The sequence below is a fragment of the Chroicocephalus ridibundus genome, chromosome 3 (genome assembly GCF_963924245.1).
Source record: "Chroicocephalus ridibundus chromosome 3, bChrRid1.1, whole genome shotgun sequence".
NCBI classification, from domain to species: domain Eukaryota; kingdom Metazoa; phylum Chordata; class Aves; order Charadriiformes; family Laridae; genus Chroicocephalus; species Chroicocephalus ridibundus.
Window position 1 is genome coordinate 123695768 of NC_086286.1, and position 6078 is coordinate 123701845.

Genomic DNA, 6078 nt, shown 5'->3' on the forward strand with positions numbered 1-6078 from the left:
GCTCCCTGGCAGAGAGCTACGGGGATGAGACTCTTCCAGCCGAGGCTGTCCCTCCTCTAGGGTTTTATCAGGCCGAGTGCTCTGCTGAGGAGTTTGAGCCAGAGATGGCCGAAGACCAAATACATCACCTGAGTCCCGTCGTCTCTGGGAGTGTGGTGATGCCAGACAGAAGGCATCTGAGGTCAGCCCTGCATGTGTGACATGAGCAGAAAAGCATCAGGACGCACTTTTTTTTTTTTACTTTTTTTTTTCTTTTAATTTTGCTGGCACACGTCTTGTGTGTCAGGTCATTCCTTCACACGTATGCATGCGTGCACTTCATTACAGCTCCTCGTCTCCCTCCCTTCCTCTGCTTTGCCCCGCTTCCCTGCAGTATCCTCCTTCCACCCTGGGGCTTGGAAGCTGCGCTCAGCCTCTGCAAGAAAACTGCTTCCAGCTGTGGGCTGTGACAGGCTCTCGGCCGCCGTGCAGCTGTTCTTGGGCTTCTGCTCTCTAAACCAATGGGACGGGTGGGGAAAGGCTGATCCTCGCTGCTGGCTGTCTTCAGAAGCAGTTACCCGAGCCTGGGTTTGGAGGCTGCCTTTGGGCACTGCCACCACTAGGCACAAGACCCTTCTGACAAGCTAAATCGATGTGCAGGGCTACAAGATTTTGAGATTTCAGGAAGGTGCGTTGTAGCAATCTGGTGTCATCCACATCATTAATGCAAGAAGGGTCTAATGGCTGCTTGGGGAATCTCTGCTTCTTGCAGCAAATTTGGTAAAAAAAGGATCTTGTATGTGCAGCAGGCAGCTGTCTGTGGCACCTGCTTTCTCCCCATTTGGTTACCTTCTCAACCTGTTACTGACGTGATCTGGTTGGACGTCAAATACCATCAAACTCCGAAGAAAGCTGTTGAAGCCTCCTCAAAGCACTCTCCCTGGCTTTGGTCATACAGCCTTGGACAGTCAGGCCACTGCAGATCAAATTTCTCTGTCTAAAAAGATAAAATTCTTGTGAACTATTTCAGCCAGTTTCCTAAGACAACTCTCCTTTTGTGGCAAGGGCTCTTCTCAACAATGTCCAGTCAGGTTGGGTGTCTGCTTCTCCTTTAAATTAATAAGACAGAAGTGCTGGATTCCTATTCCCAAAGACACCAGAAACAGCCCAAATACACTGAGGGAGATCAACAGGAAGACCTACGTGCTTGCAAGTGGGACTTGCAGAGAATTTAGCTAGTTTGGCCCAAAAAGCTCTCTGCGGTCCTCAGGCCTCCTCATTTCTTTGCCACAAACACGTCCAGAACTGACCTAGGCTGGAGGCTTCTTTCTAGTCTAAACACCACTGCAATTTGCACAAGCCAAAGTGTCCCCAGAAGGGCTAGGTGCAGGATAACCCAGCCCCCATTTTGGAGTTGAGCACAGCATAAGTGGCCGTGACTACATTCTTTCTTATGCTTCAAGACTTTTGGAGGTACCACTCAGTATCTCTCTGTATCCAAAGGCAAAGAAGTCCTTTAGAAATATCTGTCCCTTGCAAGACCAAAGGGTGGTAACCTGCTGTTCTGCTGAAGAGGACTTCCCAATAGGTAGGTAGGTGCCTCCTAATCAACCAGCATCTCTTGACTTCTCCTGGCCAAGTCTCCATCATTATTTGTGGTGGCATTTCCTTTATGTGGAACTTCTAAGTACTTACGTGGTATTTCTAAGACACATGTCTGCCTGGCTCAAGCTTTTGCTGTGAAACCTTGTTGTTCTGGCTGATTCGGCAGTTTCTTCCAATTACGGTCACAACCGCCCCTTGCGCGGCCGCATCGGCTTGGCTGCGCTCCTGCGATCCCTCATTACTGCTGGAGCACGGAAAGGCAGACAGACATTTGTGCATTCTCTGGCGATGCACAATCTGCGTCCTGTGGTCACTGGGTAACTGTAAAATTAAAACAGATCCTTGCTGTTAACCAAAAGGCATTTGCAGTAAAAGGAAGTGAAATACAGTGCTGCAAACAATACATTCTGGGACCTGTTAGGAAATTGGATTCACTACTCTATCCTCGCCCCCATGATTAAGTTCAACCCCAGTTTAATGTGATTTAGAATTAGGTGGGATATTTTATCTTGATAGTAGGTTCAAGGACCACTTTTTTTTTTCCCGCCTAGACTTTGGTAGCACTGCCATTATTAAGAATGACAGACTAAAATCCATGGGATGTGCTGTAGCAAACATGAAATATATAATTCCTGGTCCTCCTTTCCTTTCTCTACAATCCTTTTATCATAGAATCATAGAATTGTTGAGGTTGGAAGGGACCTTTAAGATCATCGAGTCCAACCTTTAGCCTACCCTGACAAAAACCACTTCTAAACCATGTCCCTAAGTGCCCCATCTACCCTTTTTTTAAACACCTCCAGGGATGGTGAATCCACCACCTCCCTGGGCAGCCTATTCCAATGTTTAATAACCCTTTCAGTGAAAAAATGTTTCCTAATATCCAACCTAAACCTCCCCTGACGTAAGGTAGGGGTTTTGTGAGGTAGATGATGCTCAGCTACTCCCACTTTCCTATCTAGAGACCAGAGCCAAAAAATGCTGCTTTCACTGGAATTTCCAGGCAACATAGTGATGCTGGATGGTCCATCTCTGGGACTGGCAAAAGTGAGAGGCATCTTGGTCACTGAAGGTGTGGGACCTTCAAATTCCTAACCATGCTGAAGGTTTGGCATCTCCTGCAGAAAGGCACTTTGTCATACAGAAATGACACACATCCACTAGCACAATGACAGAAACTGTCCGGAGCCCTCTAAAGCAAGGACCAGCCTTTTGACACACAGCATGAAAACACCCCACGGGGGCGAGGGAGAGAGGATCCAAGACATGCGGGGTTGGGGCTTTCCCAGCCTGGAGAAAAGCAGGTTTCGTGCTCTGCTTCAAATCAGATCTTCAAGATTTTTGCTCTGGCTCCCTATGGGAGTGCTTCAGCCCTGATACAGCCAGGGATGGTGAGGCTTCCCTTCTGCTTTCCCAATAATCTGTGTCCCTTCTCCATTAACTACTACACAGGTTGGTGTAGTAGGACTCAGCTTGGCCAAGGCTACAAGCAGTGCAGGTGTGAGTCCTGTTAGGACGCTGGTTGGAGGTGCACATGGCCAAAGGAAAAACCATGGAGCCATTACACGGTAACGAGGCAGGTTTCTGTAACACCAGGGAAAGCCCAAGGTTGCATTTAGACATACGAAGATGCACCACAAAGCATAACCTTTGGGATTTACCCCGCAGAGCTGAGACCTGCCAAACCCACCTCTCCCATTTCCCAAGTCAGCAGGTGATGGTGCAATCAGGGTATTTAAGCCATGTTCATCTCATCAACACTGAGGAAAAATAAGCAGGTTGAGCAGACGGGATCCATCAGTGTCTGAGAGCTGGGGGACATTAGTATTTAAGGAACTCTCTCCTCTTTCACCAAAGGGCTTACTGCTTCTAGGTTTAGACTTGTTTTCCTCTAAACTCAAATCAAAAAGACCAGCATTGTCCCTTTTCAACTAAAGCACCAGGAAACAGAGAAATTAAAATCTTCGAGGTCACTCTTGTAGCCAGGAGGAGCTAAGGACATAGAAGCTGCATGGTTTGAAGGGAGAATATATTTGAATAGATCAGCTGGAAAAGGGAGATGAGATTCTAGTTTCAGAATTCAAGACTTCATGAATATCTGTGTTCTCCGGTCTAACGGAGACCCTACCTCTTCCCAAACCTTGGAAAGTGCTTTGGTAGGAGTACACGGACCAAGGAGGGGCAAACCTGTTCTGCCCTAGAGACTTATTTGGTTGAGTTCAAATTAAGGAGGAAAAGGGGGGACACACAATCTGTGGAACAATGTAACTTCTATTTATAGTCATTTTATGGTCAGCCATGCAGGTTAATTAATGTGGCCAGTAAGCTTCCTCTTTTTTTAAGATCCAGCTACAGTGATGGTTCTGGCCAAGCCCTAAGATGATTCATGAACATTAATAGATAAGAGAGAGACAGCTTTGAAATCAATGCTTTACACAAGGGCCAAATATGACAAAGATCAGTGCAATAATTAGTTGTGTTTTTTTTTTTTAAATAATCATACGGTTGAATTACTTCAGGGGTGCCTTTACGTCTGAGGTTCAACCAGTGGATTCAGTCCTTTTAATCAGAATTAGTTCTGGAATAGATTTTGCTGGCCATGGAGCTAAAAACGTAACCCTGGCTGGCTCGTTCAGCTTTATTAAGCATCTATGGCTATTTTTCAAAGAGGATCTCTTTCTTCTCCTGACAGAAAGGCTCATCAAATACAGACAGGAGAGGAGAGGAAAGGAAATCTCAGCTTCATTGAAGTTGAAGCCAAATCTCCCGTTGGTTTCACTGGGGCCACGATCTCACCTAAGCTGCATAACATACTTTAAAATGCTACTGGCATGATAATTATACAAAATAGACCCCACATTTCTTTTTTTTGGGAGAGGGGAAGGAGTGGGAGGAGAAGAGGGGAACCTAACACACACGTTTGTCTGATCCTATGAGGCATTTACCTGTAGCATGTACTTGGCAAAAGATCTGATATATGAACTGAATAAATAATAAAATAGTCTGCGTTTCCTCGCGTCACAATTCATAAATGCTTTCGATGCACATAAATGATCTTAAAAGAGGTACTTGCATTTCCTTTGAGGAATCTTTAAGGAATCCAAATACATCAGAACCACGGTTGTAACTTGGAAACCTGAAAGTGATCTAATGAGGCAGACCCTGTCTAGCCTGATAGGTGAAAAACCTTTGACTTTGACTTGAAAGCGAGATTCTTCTAACCCTGACGCTACGGCATCTCTCAATAAATTATAAAGAAAACCCAGAAAACACCCCCCGACAACTGGCAAACAATCAAACCCACGATGAGTAATCACACTGGCGGCAGAGGCGATGCTGTGAAACACTGCTTGTACCCAACTCCTTTACCTTTTCACCTACTGCCTGGGTGACAGTTATGCCTGAGGCAGCAGGAATTGGTTAAGCCACCTCATTTAAATACATCAGCAAATTAACGAGCCATAGTCTAGCTGGAGGGAAGAGGAGGGACTTACGGAATGGCAGTGCCTGTGTGCAACCAAAAAGGGAAGCTCCTCTTTTTACCCGCTGCCACTCCCCTTTGCTTCAAAGTCATCAAGGCCCTGATTCAACAAAGCGCCTGGAGACCACGTTGAATTTTTGAAGCGATGGGACAATTTTATGTATTTCTGTGGGGACATCGGGATGGACTGGCTTCCATATACTTCAAGCATGCCCTTTTCTGAACCGGGGTCTGATCTCTCTCCCACGTGAGTTAATGCGAGTGCAAGTCTTCGAGACCAGCAGAACCAGGTATTCTGTTGTTCGGAAGCAAAGGTACAAGCTGGAGTCCTGCAAAGGCAGAAAGTGCAAGTCTGGAATCAGTTATAAGGACACTTTGCTTTGAGATGAGTATCTGGCTATTTTTCAACATGCATTTCATTCAGCTAAGAAAACGGGGGAAATGCTATTTGATACTTCACTTTTAAATCCTGCTTGGAAGACAGGTGTTGCTTTGAACCCACAGCATGGAAGATAACTGCAAGCTGGATTCCTGAGACGAATGGGAGGGAGATTAAATCCAGACCACAATCATGTCATCTTCTCCAGCAGCATCACTGTCCTGGGACATCGAAGGCAAGCCAAAGTTCACACACTAGTTTAAGATACTGCTAGCTAGTTTGCAGCCAAAACAGAAAGTTCAGACATGGGTTTTGACGTATTTTATATAGAAATCTATGTTCAGGCCATGTTTTCAAAAAGCAATGAATCTCCAGCGTTTATCATCAGGGGCTCAGCTCCAGTTGAGGCGGTTAGAGTGCCTAATTGCGGGTAGCTGCCTCCTGTTAGCTACTTGCCTTGGAGACCATGTTTCACAGCCACTTTAAGCAGACAATGAGGTGGGACAGCCTCTGACAGAGGCAATTCTGCTCCACTCCCACCTCCGCTTGCACCTCCTACCTCGAAAGTTGACCCAACTCATGTCTGCACAGGGGATCGGAAAACCAAGCTGGATTAACGCATTTTAAACCAAAC

The 6078-nt window shown here is 46.0% G+C and overlaps 1 long non-coding RNA gene across 1 annotated transcript; it reads right to left on the minus strand.

The window, feature by feature from the left end:
* Positions 1-295: 295 nt before the first annotated feature.
* On the minus strand, positions 296-6078 carry LOC134512442 (uncharacterized). Its single transcript, XR_010070117.1, has 3 exons — positions 5079-6078; positions 1675-1905; positions 296-976 (listed from the first exon to the last, which is right to left on the minus strand). It is a non-coding gene; the product is annotated as an uncharacterized LOC134512442 (long non-coding RNA).